Here is a 22,965-nt window from a genome sequence, read left to right as displayed (position 1 = left end):
AGAAGAGCCATTCTGAAACTTCAATTGAACATCTCCAACACCTAAGATCTCACATGTTTGCCCATTGCCTAGCCGAACATGATCTTTAGTGGTCACATAAGAAGTAAACCACTCCTTGTTTGGAGACACATGAAGTGATGCTCCTGAGTCTATAATCCAGTCACTCAGTGCATTTCCATCAAATGCTGTAAGAAGAGCTGAGTCCATTGTATTCTTCAAGAAGTAGATGTCTCCTGACACTAGACTGTCATCCTCTGCAACAATGTTTGTCACATTTATTTCTTGAATCTTCACTGAGGAATTGTTCTTCTCACCATGGTCTTCAGCTTTCTCTTTGCCTTTTTCTGCTTTCCATTCTCTGCAGTCTCTTTTCATGTGACCCTTCTTGCCACAATGGTAGCATTCTATGTCACTCTTGCCTTTAGCACTGCGGGACTTGCTACGAGACTGATTCCTCTTTCCACCTTTGTACTTTTCTTTGGTCCTTCCCCTGACAACTAAGGCTGTTCCTTTGCCTTTGTCCATTGTCTTTCTATTGGTTTCTTCAGTAAGCAGACTTCCTTCTACACCTGATATGTTCAAACCATCTGGAGGTGCATAATTACTCAAAGCTGTGCGAAAAGTGTCCCAACTTTCCGGCAATGTGATCAACAAGAACATAGCTCTAACAGGTTCATCAAACTTGACACCTTGAGCTGACAACTGACTGTAGATGGTGTTGAATTCATTCAGATGATTGGACATAGGTGTCCCTTCTTTCATCTTCAAGTCAACAAGCTTCTTAAGCCAATATACCTGTGAAGCTGCACTCTGCTTCTCATAAAGATCACTCAGCTTTAACCATGCTTGATAAGCCGACATCTCGTCTGCTACATTGAAGTAAACGCTTTCTGCCAAAGTCAGCATAATGGTAGAAAGTGCCAATTCATCCATTTCGCTCCATTCATCTTCGTCCATATCTTCTAGTTTTATCCCCTTGAGCTTTATAGGTTTTATCTGCTTCTTTTGTACCAACACGTGCCAAATCTGCTTCTTCCACAATGGGAAATTGGTTCCATCCAGCTTCTTGATATTGTAAAGAGCAGTGTCCTGTGATCCAGCCATAGCTACGCTTCACAGTGGTTTACTTTCCTGGGAAAAATTCGGTAGAGTTTCCCCTGTAAACTGACCTCTGAACCAATATCAACCTATCAAATGAACCAAGAAAGCTTCAGATTCTGCATAAATTTCGGCAGAGTCTCCATTGTAAAATGGCTCTGGTGTACTCAAAAACAGACCAAAAAACAGCTCAAAAAACACTGTCTCTCTGACACTGTAAGCTGTGGGTAAACCTTTCCTGCACCTGTACACTCTCTCACTGTCCTGTCACTGTCCTGTAAGCATAGACTGTGACAATGCCTCAACGGCAGTAAAGCAAAGATGCAATCCCAATTGTCTAACTCACAGTCAATACATCCTAGCTGCCTATCTAAGGGTGCTCGAGGGATCGCTCCAAGACCTGTATCACCGAAAGGATCTCAACATTCGAGAATCCCCCAGCTCAATAAAACCTCACTCGACCCTCAACAAAGGCTGCAGTAAATCTGACAGTACATAGACTTCCCACAAAGTCATACATCCACAAATTTCCCATTGTATGCTGTAACCGCTGCGGCGGTTGTTTGCTTCGTGACTCACAGCCAACAAACCCTCAACAGACATACATCATCTCTGACAATACATCCCATATGGAAGTACCTGCAATGTCAGGATGAAATCTGGAATATCAAGCAGCAAACACAAGCTACCTGATGAACTAGTGGATGCGCCTACAGTCTGTGTGTAGATATGCCCGTGTCGTATTTGACACGCCTCCAAGAACTGTGATCCATCCTTCGATGTGTAGACAGCCACAAATCAACACTCTGGGAGTGTCGATATCCTCAGCACCTGCAGTCGTAGGCCGAAAACCCCAAATTTGCAGAGTCGGATCTGCACTCGCTGAGACCACATAGTCGAAAATGGCCTGCGCAGACCTTTGTCGAAGCCGAACGGTGGCCGAGATGACCTCAGAATGAAATTCTGAGAACACCGATTCCTTCGGAGCTGCCCACAGTATTTGGGGCCGTGTCTTCGCCTATCGAATTTCACTCCAATCTGAGCTGGTGACTCTAGCCTCCTGCAGTGCTGCCCCGAGCCTCGATCTGAGCTCTGATACTAGTTGAAGGAGTACGAGCGGAAGTGCGACTCGAGAGAGAGTGCGAGAAGAAGAGCACGACGATATGGTGAACTCACTCTACTGTAATGTGTAGAGCATAGTGAGTTCTTATTAGGTTTTTACAAAAGAATATGTGTACATACCTAGCGGCCCGCCCACTTACCTAGGCGACCACATTGGGCTTTATACCCCAACAGGCTCCACGAAGACGGTGGGCTAAACGCTCTCCAGCACCACCAAAGCGGAGAAGACCATCGCACCCTTCTCCACACCATAATTCAAAGAGGGATGATAAAAAGCAAGAGAAGAAAAAGGCGAGAAAGAGGACACCCTCTTCTCCATCTTCATCATCCTCTTCCTCTTATGAAGGTGATGGTGAAGACGACGAAGATCAAGACAAGAAAAATGTGAGAAAGAGGTCACCCTCTTCTCCACCTTCTTCAAATTCTTCACCTTTTGAAGAAAGTGATGGTGCAACCTTTGAACCATCAAAAAGAAGAGGCCATAGGAAATCCTATGCCGCATGGAAGAGGTCATCCAAGCTGAAGAAGCTCAAAGAGGGAGGGAAGAGCATCTCTTTCCTTACCTATGATGGCACCTTTGGTGCTACAGACAAAGTTTTGGCCTTTATCCAACAGTTTGATGCGGCGTTTGGAGATGAGGGCTTCACGGAGTCCTCTAAGCTACGCCATGTAGCTATGAACTTTCAAAAGTCCGCCAGACAATGGTGGTCTAGCCTATGAGCCAACGGTGAAGCTCCACGAAGATGGAAAGCTTGAAGAGCTTCCATTATGAAGCAGTTTTTGGCCACCGATGCTAAATACAAAGTACTCACCGAATGGCGAAGCTTAAAGCTCTCTCCCTATGAATCCATCCACAAATATGTAAACAAGTTTTGGGACCTACAACTCAAAGCCACTGTCTTCAAAAAGTTGGATTTTGGAGAGCAAAAGCAACAATTTTGTGCGGGCTTGAGTATGTCAACTCCCAAAGGCCACGTACCATATCAGCGGTAATACACCATACTATGGTGGCCTCTCGAATCAATTTCCAAATGGGGGCTAAAAGAAATAATAAGCCCACGAAAAACAAGGGTTCCAACGAGCCTAAGGGGAAGGACAATGTCCAAAAGTCTCCTAAGGGCAACTCCAACAAAGCTAAAGAGAAGGGAGTTTACAAAGGTAAAAACAAACTCTCTCGTGAAGGGCTTGAGCGTTATCGCAAGGATAACCGGTGTTTCAAGTGCGGCAAACAAGGGCATGCGTACCGCGCTTGTCCCCAAAAGAACAACTGCCAAGATCCTCCTAGAGCTACTTTGGTTGAAATCCAAGAGGAGGAGACTCACCAAACTCACCACAAAGGATCTCCTCTATGCCATGCTTGGGGAAAGGTAAGAAAACATGATGCTTTTATTCTAGAGATAGATTCTCCTTTGCATTTACTTACTTAGAAAGGGGTTGCTTTCACTTGGGCACTGACATAAATTTTCACTTTCACACTCTCAAAGAAAAGTTTGACTATAGGACCAGAATTGGCCCTGCCAGGCTTGCAAAAGCCATTCGAAGTTTATTGTGATGCTTGTGGTTGCAATCTAGGAGCAGTTTTGATGCAAGAAGGCCATGTCATTGCTTGCAAAAGTAGGATGTTTTTGCGTCCTGAGTTGGTGGCACAGATTTATGAGAAAGAGCTATTGGCAGTTATACATGCTCTTGCGTAGTGGTGACACTATCTACTCGGTGCTGATTTTACAGCCTTCACAGATCATGAGAGTTTGCGTTACTTCTTGTCGCATAAGCAACTTCAGGAAAAGCACATGAGGTGGGCTAACATATTGTCATAGTTTCACTTTCAGATAGTCCATGTTCAGGGACAAAAGAACTTATCGCAGATGTATTGTCTCAAAAACCCTTGGTTCTGTCTATTTCCACGATACATCATCAAAGGTTCGAGGATTTGGTCGACCAGTACACCACAGATCTTGACTTTGTAGACATATTTCACTAGATACAGAGCAGGGAGACAGTTGCAGGCTATTCCATATGGGACGACTATTTGATGCGCAAAACAATGTTGTGTGTTACACGGGTTTGATAGTGCCATTGTCCACCTTTTTCAGGCCACTGCGGCATAGATACCACCTTGAAGGGTATTGAGTGTTACTTTTACTGGCCAAGGCTAAAAAAGGATGTGGACGAGTTTGTTCGTAGTTGCTTAGTATGCCAAAAAAGGTCAAGTTTGACAGGCATAAGGCACAAGGACTTCTACATCTTTACCTATTCCTCCCGGCCTTGGGAAAGCATTGCTATGGATTTCATTTTTTTATCTTCCCAAGACCCAAAGTGGGTATGATGGGATTTGGATAGTTATTGACAGATTTAGCAAGTAGACCCACTTCATTCCGGTAAAGAAGACAGTCAAGCATGACCATTTGGCGAGATTGTTCATCTCACAGATTTTTCAATTACATGACATGCCCGAGTCCATAGTCTTGGATAGAGATCCCCGATTCACGAGTTTGTTTTGGATGGAAATCTGGGAGAACATTGGCACTCGATTGTAGTTCTCATCCTCATTCCACCCACAGACAAACGGGCAGTCTGAAATATCCAGTTCGATGGTTTTGGATTTATTGAAGTCTTCCATTTCAGATCAGAAGACTTGATGGGAAAAGTACTTGCCCTTGGTGGAATTTGCCTACAACAACACGGTTCACTCATCGACCGAGAAGACGCCATTTGAAGTAATCGAAGGCGTTAAGAAGGTTCCTCCATTTCTAAGCACCAAAGACAAGATTTTTGAAGCAAATCAGTACACGAGGGATTTAGACACTTCATTTGCTAAGGTTTGCGAGGCTCTTGAGAGGTCTCAAGCACAACATAAGAAGGCAATGGATAAACATAGACGCGAGTTGCAGTTGAACGAAGATGATTGGGTGCTCTTACAATTCGAGAAGGCACGCCTGAGGAAACGCAAGGAAAAGGAGCAGAATATTTTTCCAAAGCTCAGTATGAGATGTTATGGCCCTTTCTAGATTCAAGAAAAGATAAATGATGTATCCTTCAGACTGAAGTTGCCAGATAGTTGGAAGATTCACAATGCTTTTCATGTGAGTCTGTTGAAACCTTTCAAGGGTGAGGTGCCAGTCAACAAGGAGCTTGAGGAGCAACTTTAAGTATAAGAGAGCGAGTATATACTCGTTCCAGAACAGATATTGGCTCACAAGGAAAGGGAAGTGAAAGGTAAAGTGATACAACGGTTCTTAGTGAAATTCAAGAACCATCCGGCATTGGATGCGAAGTGGATGGAGGAGGAGGACCTGGCATATACTCCTCAAATATTGGAACTTTACCTTGAACATGTTGCTTCATTACAAAAATTGACTTGTACTTTTTGTGATATTTGGTCATTAGAAGAGAAAAACGAAATTGTACTATTTCCCGGTGTTCATCTTTTGAAAGAATGGGAGACCCTTAAAATCCTAAAACTATATCAAAGGTTTTGCCTATGCTTCACAACTTGACATACAACATCGATTATTTTGGCAAACCATGTAGTTTTTTCACTAGTGGACCAATCTTTTAGCACCAAGCTTAAACTATAAATAATGCAAAACCATTAGCAAAAATTTATGGAAATCAACCTTTTATTATATTATGAGTAGATTACCAGCATTTTTACAATTCTTTGTATTGTGCCTGACTACGTGAATGACATGTTCAATCACCTATTTCTTAATTACCTTGATAAAGACATTAGCAATATAAGAATCACTTTTAATAGCACCAAAACTGTCAATAGCTTCTATGAACATCTCTCCTCTCGGACACACCCACATAACATTGATCGATGGTCTTCTTTGAACATTAGACCAACCATCAATAACACTTGTGCATCAGGAAAGTGATCTCTTGCCAAGAATGATTTTGGAAACACGCTCTTTTACTTTGAGGTAACATTTGTCCAAGACATCATTCCATATCGTGTGATATAAAGGAACTGAAAATCCTCGACCGTACTCACACATTTTCTTCCATGCTTGTTTCCAATGATGGCTGTCAACCATGACTAGTGCACTTCTAATGAATAAAATTGATTTTGCAAGCGCATTTTGTGCCTCTTCAAACATTTTTGTTTGAAAGCTTTGGTGCAAAGATCTTTGTCACATTTGCCCAAGCCCAACCTCACTGTCACGCTTAGAAGAAACACTACTATGTATTTTGTCTCCTTGAACATTTTATTCTATAGTGTTCGTTGGTGCTACTATAGGATATACATGATTGGATTTTAATTGTGGTTGCTCTTGTATGCATTCATAACAGAATTCTCTACCTGGTATCTCTTACCACTCTTCTTCTTGCGCTTTTTCTTGATTGCTTTGCAATTGTGGACAGTTGAGGATGTGCGCATTTGGGACATCTCTTTTTGAAGCCACCCAAAAAATGCTCCCTAATACGTGGAGCCCTACTTGATTTTATGACCATGCATAATTTACATTGCCACTCCATCCATCAATCGCATATGTTATTTACAAATTCCCACTCTTTGTTGATGCCTTTTTTTTTCTTCTTCTTGATTGTGTACTGCTTGTGCGAACATTTTACAACTAGTTTTTGTCCATTTCCTTTGACTCAAGTGTTATTAAATTGTTGTTTCAAACTTATTCTGAATAGCTGGATATTTCAATTGTTCATAACATCATGTGCTTATTCAAATTTTCCATATCCTATTAAAGGTGTATACACTAATGTAGGAATGATGCTAGTGAACATGCCATTGCAAAAGAGGAGAAACTCGCATTGTTTCCCTTGCATGATGTGGACTATGCCATGGCGTGGGAAAAGGCATGGATGTGGTGAATCAAAAAGGCCAAGTGCCTCAAAAGAGAGAGAATTAAGTCCAAGAAGTGCTTGGACCACTTGATTATGCACAAGAGGAAAATCAAAGAGTACTTCAATTATGTACATTCCTCTAGGGATGCCATTTTCTTGTATCCTCTACCGGACCCAATATGGTGCCAAAGCTACAGGAAGACGAAAAGTGACTTGATTTAAATGGTCTATTGGTTACCATTGTAGAGACTTTCTTTGGTGAAAAACCTTCTCTATATGCATGGGAAATTGTAAATACCTAGAGGTATTTTTCTTATCTCTTGTAAATAACTATACTTCAATAAAAACAAATGAGGGTCCCCTCATTTGATTCTCCATCCACTTCACATCAAGAGCAAGATAGTTCTTGAACTTGATCAAGTATTTGTGTACCAGCGTACCCTTCACTTTTCTTGTGTGCTACGATCTACTCTAAAATAGTTTATTCTACCTTAGGTTGCTCCTTTGGCACTTATCCCGTTTGTAGAAGACCCATGTGAAAAGCATTATGAATTCTACAAGTAACTAGCAACTTCAGCCTAAAGGATATCTCATTGATCTTTTTTGTGATGTGGAAGGGTCCATATTGTCTCATACTTCATCATTCTCAATCTATAGTTTGAGGCACTTTATTGGGTTACTGGAGCTTTTCACCATCACCTCATCATCACTACTATCTTCAAAAACAAACCCACTCCTCTCCTCTTGGGATTCGGAGATGGTGGCTAGTGCAATGTCTTCCCTTAGACAAAAAATATTCTAGATTTTATTGAAAAAAATAAATGTTCTATTGCCAATTTTAAACTCTGGCAAATGAGGCAACATCAACACAGCTTGGCTCTTATTGTTGAAGCTAGAAACATCTGAAAATAGATTTATCTCAGATTTTTGACCGACAACATTTTACTTTGCTCGGCCTCTTTTGCTTCTTCCTTGAGGTTAAATGTTCTCCTCAATTGTAGCCACTTTATTATTGTCCTTGTCCTTATCCTCCTGTTATTCTGGTGGTAAATTCCTATGCCTTCGTAACTTCCTCAGGCTTCTTATCAGATGACCAAATAGGCAATTAATGTATAGAAGAAAGCCAAAGTATTCTTGTAGATAGAAGCTTGCAATCTCATTGGTGCATGGGCCACTAGTAGGGTCTCAAGAAAAGTGATAGATGATGGCACTTCTTGTATAAATTTTGTCTACGATCATAATCTTTTATATGGATCACACACACAATTTAAATAAATATTTGTACTTATCCAAAAGAATTTTTTCTCATGGAAATCATACGAGATGCATTACATTGTCACGATTTTGAACTCAAAGATCTCTATAGAAAACTTACTTCTCCTTTTGTTGCATTACGTTGGCTGCCTAGCAAGAAATAAAATTTGAAAGGGTCATTGTCCATAGTCTCCTTCACTTTATCATATCGGAGTTGGGGCAGGTTGCAATACTCCCTTGTTGTTATCATTTTCACAAGGTTGAGGTCTTTATCCATCACTTTCACATCTATGACAACGTTCTTCTCCAAACCTATTGACTTTTGATCAATAGGTATACAACAACTTCCGACAAAGTGAGAACACTTGTACCAAAAGGAGATGATAAGTGACTCAATGAAAACCATATAATTTGTAACCAGAGTCTCAAGTGCAATCTCACACCATAGGACATCCATCTCTTTCACATACCAACTTTACTTATCACAAAAGGAAGAATCAAGGGATTTGCATGCTAACATAGTTTTAACAACATATACATGGAAGGTGTGAAAAAGCTCAACCAATATACTAATACGAGATAAATTTTCATGCTTCACCATTTTAGTGTATATAGAGTTTTGGAGAGACCTTGTAAATCCCTATAGAGCTTAATCCACAATGCTTACTCAACAGTGTGTCGAGAATTGGCCAGACCACGGAGTTCCAATTGGTTGGTAGAGGAACCTTTACCAATTTTCCTTTTTTATTCCTTTGACTGAGTTGGTGGAAATGGTCTTAGAAGAATATATCTTCATATGCAAGACTCTTGATAGTTCTTCCTGCAAACTATAAGACAACAATGTGAGCATCGTTCAAAGGGAAATAAGTTATAACCAATCATTTCTTGCTACGTCAGTGTAATGAAATCTTCCTTTAAAAGGTTGTCAATCTCTTCCTTGACCTTCTTTGCATAATTCAGGTTCATTATGTACCATTGAAGTCGTGCTATACTTGCATCTAGTTTTGGTGGTATCCGATGTTGGCTGACTTTTGGGTTGACACCTTTCAGATCCATATGTTCCCAGGCAAAACATCCCGATATTTTTGAAACAAAATTTTTGGTCTTTTTTTTAATATCCAATTTCAAATTCTTATTGATTTTTATTACCTTAGAATCTAACTCAAACCCAAATTCTATTCTTTTATTTCTTGATCAACTAGTAACAACCAGTTTGGCATTCCATCCCCTTCTCGTGTAGGCATGGATTCAATTTTTTTCTCTGTATGAGTACTTGATGCATACTTATTATAAGGAGTATCAATACTGGTTGAATCCTCGTCTCCTTCCGCTAATACCTTGTTGTGTTCAAGTACTTTAATGTTTTGCTACCTTTTTTGTGTCCGTTCCATTTGGTCGAGTTCTTCCAGATGTGCCCCATGTGTCTAACCTCCTCCCTCTTTTGAAGGCCTACCTTCCATACTAAGTGGTCTTTCACCTTGATTTGACTTGATAAAGTTTTTTGGGTATTGTTTTTGTTGTTCATCCTCTCTCTACTAATCCAATAGAACTGCATTCATATCTATTTTGGCTATGGGAAAGATATTCATGGATGCTAGCATACGTTCTACCGTTTGGGCCCCATACTTCCCACATAACTCCTTTGAAAACATTCCTCTTTTCCAGCTTCTGGTATTGTTTGTCTTAACATGTATTCTTCTATTGGGCCCTTGGATGGTCAATGTTTGACTCGCATAATCATGGATGGCTCTTGCACTTCTTAGCCATGGCCTTCCTAAGAGAATATTGTACACACCTTGGAAATCTAAAACCAAAAAGACATTTTTCAATTTTCTTGATCCAATCCTAATCTAGAGGTTCTCGATCAGGCCACTCGCTTGGACAATTCTTTGGGCTACCATCGTATTTCTAAGAGGAGTAGGCTTCATCTCCTAAATCCCTAGTTTTTGTCTGACATGCTCTCCCAAAATGTTCACTCCAATCATAACATCCAAAATGACACCTGAAAATGGATCCCATTGCTATCTAACCTTGTAGTCAATCTGAATGACAATACTTTGTTATCCTTAATTTTAGATAGATCAACTACCAATGCATCTAGTCCTCTCTTTTTTTTGGTTTTTTGATGAAATTGGAAGCTTCAAGTAATCTCCTTTTGTTATTATTAAGCTCAATAGCTAGCTTTTGGATTCTTTCAAATATTTTGATATATATATCATCTTATTTGTTTCCAAAACTACTATCTGAATTGAAATTTTTTTCCTCTAGAAACCTATATTCACACTGCTATGCCTCCGTTGGCCTCCTGTGTCTTCTAGATGATGGATCGTTTTGTGGAGATTCAAATTGCTACTGAATATTTTCTAACCTCAAATCCTTTTTATCAGCTTTGGAAAAGTCAATCTTAACTTGTCTTAGTTCCTTCTCACGATGCTCCTCAGATCCTTTTGCTAATTTCTCATCTATTGCCTCCTCAACAGTCTTCTTACCTAATTAAAAATCTAGTATTTTCACTCATAGAGCTTTTGAAGCTATTGGTGAAATCCTTTGAATGGTTTTGGCCTTTGAGCATTCTACTCTCCAAATTACCCCGCTCCAGATCTTGATTGATTTGCACTGTCAGCACCCTCTACTACTGTGTCTCCTTCCCTTTTTGCCTTTCCCTTACTCTTCCAGACAGCCCTTTGTTTCTCCCACTTTTGAGCCGCTTTGCATTTTTGCATCATTCGGCTAGTTGGATCATTTAATAATTCTTCACAATGACAACGCCACCATTCCTAGTGATTACAAGCATTGGTACTGGTTGTGCCACATGTTCCTTGGCCAACAACTTTCAAATTGTTTGGACATTGCACTGCAAAGTGTCCGTACTTTCCACATGTGTAGCAACTAAAATTATATATGGTAAAGGTAGCTCTACCTCTATCCCAACCAAAAAATTTCTGGTGTCATCTTCTTTCAGCCATACCGTTGGTACTAGCTCTATTGTCTATGTTTCAAGTAGCTTCTCCTCCTTGGTTGGCTCTGGGTTTGTCAAAGCTTTTTTTCTCCCTGAAGTGATGAACTTTGATTTTACAATTATTCCATAGATGCCCAAAAGCTTTGCAGTAGGTACACTCGCAAACACTCATCAGAAGGATGTTCTTTGGACTTTTATCTTGTGCCTAGGCCTTTACTTTCCCTACTAGAGGTCTGGTCCTAGAGACCTTGGAGATCAGCTTGCACAATGCCTTGACATCTTCTTAGTACAGAATTCCTTCTTCCTACTGTCGGTGGATGTGCCTTCTGAATTAGTATTCGAAGAGTGGAGGTGTTCAATGAATCTTCAATAGATGACTCATTAGAAATCATGAAAGTTGCTTTCCCTCTTTAGCCCTTCTCTTTATTGGCTTGTTGCTCCAGTTTCAGATCCCTTTGCACCACCTCCCGTCCTCTAAGTTTCTTCCTTTTGAACCCACTCAAAGACCATGCATGCATTCGTTTCTCTGATGGTGGTTCCTTCAGTTGCCTTGTGAGATCTTTTATTTTCTCAACATAGCTCCTAACCGATAGCTTTTCTTTCCTGATTTAATCTAATTCAAAGGGGATATCCTCATCCTCGTGGTTCTCATTGTATTCCAACAAAAAAGCCTTTTTTTAGCTTACTGTAAATTCTGAGTTTGCAAGCTGAATAATGGTAATACCATTTTTGTGCTCCACATCATCTCTTTGATTTCCTTTGAAATTCAAAAACGCTATCTTCAAATCACCGAACCTCTCTCCATGTTTGGATTTTTCATGGTGTCTCATAATCAATATCTGCTTTCATCTCTTTGATCTAACATGTAGTCTTCAACAGTCTCTCCTTCCCTCGACCAAATTTTTGGTGTGTGATCCTGGTCATATTCTAAACCTATGCACGCTAGAATCACTAGAATCAGCATGAAGTTTCACTTTGCCCTTCCCATCTGAATGTTGAGCCATATGAATAAAAACGTCTTTCAATGAAAATATCTTTGTGTATCGCCTTCTTATGTGCCGATCGTTTAGAGGCTCAATGCTCCTCGACCCCTCTTCTACCTGGATTGGCATCAATTTCTTATAGTGAGAATGTGGATGCTGCTTATCATAGCCCTGCTCTAATTATTCAACTACTATGTTGATGTGGTCCTCCTCGTCAACAAGCACTATATTATCTCTATTTCCTTGAGTTGGATGTCGTGGATGCATTGTGAATAGATGATTGACTTTGAATTCTAACTTGGAGGCCGGTTCCTATCAAAAGCTTTAGCTAATCATCAAAATGGAACGAGCTGGATCACTTTGATAGCTATTCTAGAGCTGGACTCAGTGTCACTGACCAAGCTTCAAACTTAAATGACCAGATGATAGATACAAACTTTACATATGGAACAAATTCTAGATAATAGATGAGGAACTCGAAATAATAGATTTAGATGATAAACAACTACAATGAACAATCGGATGTGTATTTATATTCAGATAGTAATTTGAAGTACAAGAGTTTAGAGAACAATACTCTGGAATGATTAAACTGGTTAATGCAATGATACAAGGGTCAACACATAGTGCTCCTAAGCTCTATAAGATGCCTAGCATCTAGATTTCTAAAAGATACAAGAGTCAATCCACATCTTTTTCCGGGCTTTGTTATAAGGAGGATCTTTCTCACCCCTTTGTGTATGAGACACAAAAGAAGCTCAACAATAATTTCAGCCCCAAACACAACTAGCACATGCATAGTAATAGTCACGTGACATACTGCCAACTAGCACATGCAAACTTGTCTCTTTGTGTTAAGTGGCATGTCACTAATAGTGCTTCTTGTTAAGTATGGAACCTAATTTACCCCTTGTAACTTTTAGTCTCAAAAACACACATTTGTAAGACCCCATTATGAGGAGAAGCCATCGTGTGTAAGAAAAATCACTCCCCGAAAAACCAAAAAATCACACCCATCGGAATATTTCCTTTTTCCCAGAATTTTATGGTCGGATGGCAACCGAAAAGTGGTCAAAAAATGATCATTTGGTTGGCCAGTTGGCTGGTGACCGGTAGTCAATGGCCAGTGATCGATGGACGGACTCTTTGGCCGGTGGCTGAATTCAATGGTCGGTTACTGATTTCTAGACGGACTTGTCTTCTCAAAGACGGCCGCACATAGGCGCATGAGAGAATTCAACTCGGACTTGTCTACACAAGGGCGGCTACACACGTCTGCCTCTCATGAGAGAAGGCAACCCTTTGGTCTATAAAAGGAGGCATATTCTACCCACAAAATACATTGTGAAGTTGATGCAACAAGGTGTGTGAGATGGTGAGAGTGAAGGCGGGAGTTCCATTAAGGGCTCATCCCTTTGTAACCTACTTTTAGTTTGAAGTACTAAAGCCATTGAGTAACTTTCTCGTGGATGTAGCCCACATCGAGTGAACCGTATCATGGCACAGTCGAGCCTCATCTCTAGTATCCAGGATCTCACAGTTGGACCCAAACCTGTTGGTGTGGCAGTGGATCATGCTCTTGTGTCGTTTGACCATCTCTTTTAAGTTTAGTGTAGCACACAGGCTACGGGCAGCAGTCTCTGCTCGCTACACCTTCACGCGGGAGACAGACTTTGTATACATAGATGGGATCTACAGATGCCTGTGCACAGAGGAGCCAGGGCGACCTCTGGAGGACTCTGGAGGAGCTTACTACTATACTGACACAGACACTACATTGATGCAGCAACAGAGGCATACCCACATACCCAGCCTGAGCAGAGATGCCGTTCGAGAAGCATGCCCAGAACAGTTGGTATGATGAGGCATGCCGGGACACTAGAGCTAGACTTCAGAGGGAGGTGCTTTGCGGGACATCACTCACAGACAGTCACAGATTGACTTCGACACCTAATGCAGCGGAAGAAGAGGGCATTTTTGGCTTGCCTAGAGCAAGATCTATACCAGCTATTCTTGAGTCAGGACTCACGTGAGGCATGGAGGCTCTTTCATGAGCACTCCCCCCCCGGCCATCACTTCTACAGAGGCCTGGGCCAATACGCATCATCTCTATACACAGTTTTTGAGCATCCCCCCCTTCCCGAACCCCCCAATCGATGCCCACACACATGTGCTTTTTTCACCACCACTGAGATGGTGAGGAAGGCCATTTGACAGGATGAGGACTGGGAGAGCATATGATCATGATGGCTTAGTGGATGAGCATTTTAGGCATGCCAGAGATTTACTAGCAGATCTTCTAGCAGTTATGTTTAACTGTGCCATGTCTGAGGGCTTGCCTAATACTTGGAGCCTATCTACTATTGTACCTATTTTCAAGTCGAGAGACCCTATGGAGCCTGGGAATTATCACACTATCATGATTGGACAAACATTGGCACGGTTGTACGCATCTATTCTTGAGCAACAACTGAGTAGATGGGCAAAGAGGGAGGGGATACGTGCAACCGACAGGCAGGTTTCAGGAGGGGTTTTTCTACTCTTGACCATATCTTGACACTCAGAGCAATCATTGAGGAGGGAGGATCACGTGGGAGACGGATCTGTTGTAGCTTTGTGGATTTCCGCAAAGCATTTGACACAGTGCCCAGAGCTAGATTGATGCGCAGATTATAGCATATGGGAGTACCTACTACAGAGGTCATTTGGGGGGTCATTGGCATTATATAGGTCAGTAGTGGGGCATGTACGCATCTGAGAGGGTCTATCCACACCATTTCACTCCACTATTGGGGTGAAGCAGGGCTGCCCGCTCTCTCCTAGTCTATTTGGTATGTATGTGGATGAGGTTTCTCACTACATTGATAGAGATGGTGATAGAGGTGCACAACTGGTAGGGACATGGATTCCACTATTGTTATATCCTGACGATATTGTATTAATCTCTGACTCTCCAGAGGGGATGCAATGTCACTTGGATGCTTTGCATAGGTTTGCCCAGGAAAGTGGTTTGTCCGTCAACCTTGGTAAAACCAAGGTCATGGTATTTAATACCACCCCACAGTGGATCAGGAGGTCGGCGCCCGCATTCATATGTAGCCAGGAGACAGTGGAGTATATAGATGCTTACACTTACCTTGGAGTGGTTTTTGGTGGGCAAGCATTTTCATTGAGGAGGGCAACAGAGACTAGATTGACCAGAGCCCATGCAGCATTGGGTAGATTGGAAAGGATGTGTTCACAGGTTCAGTTTCACGAGCCTCGGACGAAGCTCTGGCTCTTTGACACTTTGGTGGCTTCTACATTGCTTTATGGAGCTGAGATTTGGGGACCTTCATTGGATCATCAAGGGAGGACTGGCCGCAGTGATGGATGGGGGGACATGGAGAATCCTCTAGTCTCTATGATCTCGTGGCTCATTAGAGCCAAGGCTTCAGTACCACGTGCTATTGTACGAGTAGAGCTAGCTGCCCCCCCACTAGTGGTTGAGACGCTCACCAGATCTGTCTCCTTCATACATCGCATGTGGGAACTTCGTAGAGACAGATATGCCCGCCTTGCACTTGAGTCCTCTCGACAGTTATCCATGCAAGGAGATACAACATGCTGGTATGAGGAGATGACATCATGGTTTCAAGCTCATGGGTTCAGCATAGATAGATTTCCTCCCTTCCAATACTCACTGGGTGCGCCCTCTCTGACTCTTACACAATCCAAGATCACCAGGCTCATCCACCAAGACTTGACTCAGCTAGACACCAGGAGGACATGGATACAGCCAGCACATGAGTTGGACACGAAGATGGCTTTCTACAGAGAGCATCTCCTCCAGCTTACGGAGGATGGTTTTGTGACGAGACCCAAATACATGGACACCCACTTGTCTCATGGTATACGATGTGCTTTTGGCCAGATACGCACATCTTCACACCAGCTCTGCGGATCGAGACTAGGAGATACAGCGGAGTACCAACAGAGGTTAGGACATGCCTGTGTGACATCAAGCTTGAGATAGAGTTGCACGACACATGCCACTGCCCCGTCTACTACGAGATACGATGCCGCTTCCATTTCTTGTTTAGAGAGGGCTTTGGAACATTCTCTAGAGTCATGCGGTACGAGGATCAGAGATGCCTGGGTTTGTTTTTGCTCGAGCTGCACAGACACAAAGAGAACCTGATGAGAGGAGAGCATTAGGAAAAATATGGACTCTCCTAGGGCCCTTTTCATTAGGGAGGGGTTAGTGGAGGACCAATGAGAGGGATCTTGGGATATCACCTATAGCCTAAGGAGAGATAGGGGGGCAGCCTATTTGTCCCCCTCTTCAATGCTTGGTTCCTATAGAAAAGGGGAGGTGGACTGGGGGGGGGGGGGGGGGGGAGTGGGAAAGAGGTGTGATAAAGACTAGAGAGGGACCCTTGACAAAAAGGGACCCCTAAAGAAAAATTGCGCAGGTCAAAAAACCCTAAAAATTTGAAATTTTTGAAAAGTCTCAAAAATGACCATTTCCTCTCCAAAATTGCCCAAAACATAACCAAACATCAAAAAGTCACTTTTTCTCTCCAAATTCCCTCTCTCTCTCTCTCTCCCTCTCTCTCTCTCTCTCTCTCTCTCTCCCACAATCTTCTCTCCCCTGTCCCCTCCCCTCCCCTCACTCTCTGTGCAGTCAACCCCACCATAGCCAAAATCTCACTCTCCATCTTCTCTAGCTCTCCCTCCCCTCCCCCCTCCATTCTCTCTGTGTTGTGTAGCCCACCATAGCCCAAATCTCATCACTATCCTCCTCTTCAGTTGTCCCCCCTCCCTCTCCTCACTCTCTCTACAGTCAACCCCACCATAGTCAAATGCTCACTCTCCATCCTCTCTAGCTCTCCCTCCCCTCACCCCTCCATTCTCCACAATGCAGCCCACCATAGCCCAAAGCTCATCACTATCCCACCATAGCCAAAAGCTCACTCTCCATCCTCTCTATCTCTCTCTTTCTCCCCTTCATTCTCTCTGTACTGTGTAGACCTCACTATCCTTCTCTCCAACCCTCACCCCCCTCCCCCTTCCCAATCTCTCTGTTGTGTGGCCACCCGACCTCTTTCCAAGAATGTCCACCCATACCACGCATAGACGGCCCAAGTTTGAGATACAAAAGGTCATATTGCACAACACAAAGAGCTCAAAGGTGGAATGGATCCCACAGGTATTTAGCAAGGCTCATAGGTCTACATGCAACCATTCAGTGTTGTTCCTCATGGAGTACAATGTCGAGGCATACTGGAACGCCTAGAAGTGAAGACTGATGGCTTTCAAAACAAAATCTGGAATGGTGGCCATCACTCAACATGTGTATAGTGTAGCTGAGATCCACTTGCAAAGAGATTCAAACCAATTTCCACCTCATTGTAAGTCTAATGCTAAGTCATCTTATGGATATGTCCTCTTTAATTTGCATGTGTTCATATTTTTTGACAACGGTATTTGTGAACGTATTTTTTAATCCAGCTTACTTGCAAAGCAACCGCTTGAATGCCTCTCGGGTACCTTTATGGTTGTGCATGCTATAGATAAGAACTAATCTATATAACTCAACAATGTATATTAATTTAAACTATAGTAGCTAACAACATATTTGTCGTATTACAGGATGTTATTGCAGTGGATGCTTGGGCTCAACTTAGTTTGGTGTCAAGTGGAAAGTGCGACTTCTCCAATCAGAAGATCATTCTAAACATTCTTTGTTTGGTGTGTATACTTGTGGATATGGAGGTCCATGGAGTTATCAATGATGAGACAAGCCTTGCTAAGAGCATAGCAATTGCCTCAGTCTATATTTCATTCAATGTATTTGATCCAAAACATAACATCCCAAGCTATTATTGTAGCCAAGCTACAAACTTTGTAATGAAACTACTTGAATAGAAAGCACTCTTGTTTCATTACATTTTTGTCCACTCTAGTTAATCTTCAACTATATGATGTTGTGCTTGTGATCAATTTTTGTTTCATCTAATCTTGTATGGGTATTGTGCTTCCTGCCAAATTTTTGGTGCTCATAAGTGAATTGATCAAGTAAATTGATTTTTTGGTAGCCAGTACACCTTTGCAATGTGCCTGCATGTAGATCTAGTAAGCCATCTAATCTCAAAAGTCAGGTTTGATTCATTTTCTATTGTATGAGCACTTAAAATTTATCTCAAAATGGTGGCAAGCTTTAAATTCTTAGAAGAATCCCATACTCAAGACTAATCTAAGCAAGATAGAGCAATCATATTTCCTTGCGTTGCAGGCATAGACATGAGTCTCCTTTGGCATTGAACAAACATTTAGTTCATGAGCACTCAGAGTTTATCTCAATATATTTGGCAGGCTTCAAATTTTTGAAAGAATACACTCAAATCTAATCCAAGAAAGATAGAGCAATCATATTCCCTCATGTTTGCAAGCACACACATGAATCCCCTCTTGGCATTGTGCAAACACTTCGTTCTACCTTTGCCATCAATAATGCAATGGCATGCTATTATGTTGTATTTAATATGAATTTGTGTAAGTTCAACCATAAGCTTGTGTTCTTTGAAATCCCCAAGGAACACAGACTATGAAATCAAAATAAAGAAAAGAGAGAGAACAAACAAGATAGAGATAGGGGATATATATATATATATTGTACATAGATAGATGGAGGATAAACAGACATACAAACAAATAGATATAGATAAATACATTAATAGATAGATAGATAGATGGATATATAATTTGATAGATAGATACATAAATAGATAGATAGATACACATGCAGATAAAAAACACAAAGATAGATAAATAGATAGATAACTAGGGATAGAGAGAGAGAGAGAGAGAGAGAGAGAGAGAGACCCTTTTGGAACTCAAGGGCAGTGCCCCTTTATTGAGGATACACTCTTATGATGGATAAATGACATGATACATGGATCAAACCCAAGACAAGTTATTCCTTGGATTGCTTGCTAATTGAGTATGCATCATGCATACTTTGAGCCATCTGTAGTAGAGAATGAGTAGAGAATGCATCATGCACATGGTGAGCGATCTATAGCCATTTGTAGTAGAGGATGAGTTTGCTTTTTCTAGATATATCATTTGAGCTATAGTTTTGTAAAATGCTTCTTTGGATGGATGTTCATGGTTATCTTGTAGGCCCAAGTCCACCATGCCCAAAACTAAGCAAGCACAAAGAGTAGGAGGCACGGCAGGGGTGCATAGGCCTTGGGAGGCCCAAAGAAAGCCTGCCACAAGGGAGCGCATTTGGGCCTTCCCAAGGCCTATGCACCCCTGCCAAGGGAGCGCATTTGGGCCTTCCATAGACCTATGGAAGGCCCAAATGCGCTCCCTTGTGGCAGGCTTTCTTTGGGCCTCCCAAGGCCTATGCATCCCTTGCCTTGCCTTCTATCAGTGCCAGCTTGCTTTGGAATGGTTGACATGGTCCTACAGGATATTCAAACTTCACTCAACCATGCAATAAAAGCTATCTCATACCATGGCGCGTTGCAAGCCCCCCTTTGATTTTCAGGATAGTGCCCCATAGTGTGTATGCTCTAGTTTTGGTCTCTAAAGAAAAAGGGGGTGCTTTGCTTGGTTGTACAAGACACTTTTTAGTGTCACAAAGGCCTACTAGTGAAACAGAGCTGCCCAAAAAGGAGAGATACAGAGAGAGATAATTGATTCTTAAAGAAGCTACCCATAAAGGAGCCAATATTCTATTAGTACAAAACACTACTCTATAGGTTTATGCAAAAAATAATTGATCATACATGGCTAGCTAGCTGAAAGGAGAGATATTGGGGGGGGGGGGGGAAGAGAGAGAGAGAGAGAGAGAGAGAGAGAGAGAGAGAGATAATAAAGGTTTTCTAAACCCATCCCATGTCTCTTTATAATCCAATGCATGAATAGGCACCCTTGCCTCCTCTCCTAAACTAACCAACTAGCCCCTACCTTTGAAGCATTGGTTGATATAGTTTTGCAGCCTCAGAAATGCTACCATGATGCAATTACATGGCCCATCTTGATGCAAGCTTATGAGTGATGGGTAATCCTCCCCACTAGTATAATTCTCAACATTGGTTCAACACTTTCTATATTACTTATGAACCCCTAGTATTCACCAAGAATTTACCGTATTCATGTGACACACTTGTATAAGCATCAAACCCCTCAGTAAGAATCAAATCTTCAAAGAAATTGCTACATGGAAATAATTTGCAAGATCAAAGATTTAATATATTAAAGCCATAGCGCTTGTTGTTACAAAACCATGTCCATTGTAGACCACCTCAAACATGATTTTATGAGATTACAAAGGAAAAGCTATGTTGATAGCTTTGGGCATTATGGATACATGATCGGCATGTATAGAGTACAGATCTAAATTCTTCAAATATTGCCTCAAATACACTCAGGTTTGAAACCAGTGCCCTTGTGTAAAGTAACATCACCATTGCTTGACATACTTGACCTTCCTATGCTTGGGATCCATCGCTATCTCACGGCTATGGAGTTTCCACCTGTGGTGCAAGGGCACCCTTCTGTGTCCTTCCAACTAGAAAGTTTGTGATGTGACTCCACCTTACATGAAAAAGAAATATTTTTTTCCATAGCTTGCAAGAATTTGGGTATGCTAGAGTCTTTTCCATAGCTTGTAGAAGTTGGGTATTAGTGTTGTGGGATGCAATAGAGGCAAAGGTGGATGTGAAGACAACTACATTAGATTGTAATCACGGTGGGCTTTGTTGATAGGGTAAGTTGAGTGGGAGGGAAGGGGTAGGGTCAGGGGAGGGGACGTTGACATTGAAATGGAAGATTGAGGAGGTAGATGAAGAGGTAGTTGCTGTAGATCTTGGTATTTTTGAGAGAGGACAGTGAACAATGGAAGAGGGTACAAAGATAGAAAGAAGAGAGGCGAGGAATGTGACAGTGAGAGGAAGGGTTTAGCAGGTAGATGAAGAGGCAGATCCAGGAGTGTGTAAGAATGAGAGGGAGAGTTTAGCAGGTAGATGGAGAGGGAGATGCAAAATTCTGTAAGAGTGAGAAGGAGGATTTAGCATTTAGATGAAGAGGGAGATGCAGCAGGTCCTGGCTATAGTGGGCATGGCTACTTGGAGGAAGGGGAGTGAGAGAGAAAAAGAGGAGACATGGAGAGAGAGAAAGGGATTTTGGAGGCAAAAAATGATGTTTTGATATTAGAATAGGTTTGGGGTCACTTTTTGGGGAGAAATGACTACTTTTGAAAATTTCAATAAATTTCAAATTTTTAGGGTTTATTTTTGGCCGAGCCTTTAGAAAAAAATGAAAGGTGGGGTTCTCTTTTTTTACAAGGGTCCCTCTCCCTCTTTATGACACCCCCTTTTCTCTAGGAGATGCTGAAAAGCTAGAGAAAGAAGGTAGCCTCCTAGTCACTACTTACCCCACCTTTTCTAGGCTTGAAGGCTAGAAAATGACCTACTAAAATAGCCCCCATCATTTCCTTTGTCTCCCTTAATCACAACATACTTCCTTAAAATTAGGGATTCTTACAAGGCCCATGGAGAGTCCATATTTTTCCTAATGGGCTAGCCAATTTCAGAGACAAATCACAGACTTCTTTAGAGCAGCCATTGGACACACAGAGGAGTTACTACCACAACAGAGCTCGTCGCCTCACACCAGAGGCACACTGATCGACCGAGTGATTGAGCGGGGGAGATCCAGACGCCCAAGAATGTGGAGGACTATACAGCATCAACGGAGGGTGCATTAGAGGATTTGGATCACTTTGGCTCGACATGCACGACGCTCGATCAGACTACTGACCATGGAGGAGATTGATAAGATCCACCAACGACCGATGCTGGATCTCTTGTGATCTAGCTATCCCAGCTGGCTGCTTAGCTGCTTAGTTCACACCTAGCAATTTAGGATTCCATAGTATTTTATTGTATTTTATTTTGTCTATCTGTCACTTTGTCATCTTGTTACTTTGACTTTGTATCAGATCCACCACATTGTAACTTTCTGGTCTCATAGGTCACTGGCCTTTTGAAGACGTTAAAATTACATTTCATTTCATTTCTCTTTAATCTCTCATGTGAAAATTCTCTCTCTCCCTTAAGTAAACTACTCCAATATCTACTTAGCTACGTCTTATTTCCTAACACTTCTTACCAATTCACTTTGGAGAAAACCCAAGCTACTAATTGCTTTCCATAAGTAGCATGCAAGGTGCTAATCGGTACAAACATGGATGATAATTAGATGATTAGGAATAATTTGGTCTACCGACTATCTCTCCAACATTGTGTGGTGTGTGACTTATCTCCACAACATTGTGTGGTGCTAACAAACACAAAATTGTCATGTCTAGCATTGCAAACACAACTCATTGTGGTTGTTATACTTTGATGTTTGTTTTATATTTGTTTCATTGCGCTAAAAAGACACATAGAAATGAACTCATGTGCTAATTAGAAAAGGCATATGTGCTTAGTAGCTTATGAGTTTGTCTATACATATTCTTCAAACTGCAGTTTACCACATTGTGGGTCACCATGGTTAGTAATAAGTACTACTAACAAGCACTACTCATTACTGGTAATAAGCAAACTTGCAACTCTAATCAATAATAACATGCAAACAGAGCTCATTGTTCAATTGAGCATTCATACTAGTTAGCACTTTTTGACCACAATGCATTCTTGTGATAATGATTTGTAGAGAAATTAGAATGCTAATTAGCATGGA

The sequence above is a fragment of the Adiantum capillus-veneris genome, chromosome 22, assembly GCF_014529385.1.
Source record: "Adiantum capillus-veneris isolate H3 chromosome 22, ASM1452938v2, whole genome shotgun sequence".
Lineage (NCBI taxonomy): Eukaryota > Viridiplantae > Streptophyta > Polypodiopsida > Polypodiales > Pteridaceae > Adiantum > Adiantum capillus-veneris.
The sequence above is the reverse complement of the archived record's forward strand: the minus strand, read 5'-3'. Positions refer to the sequence as shown.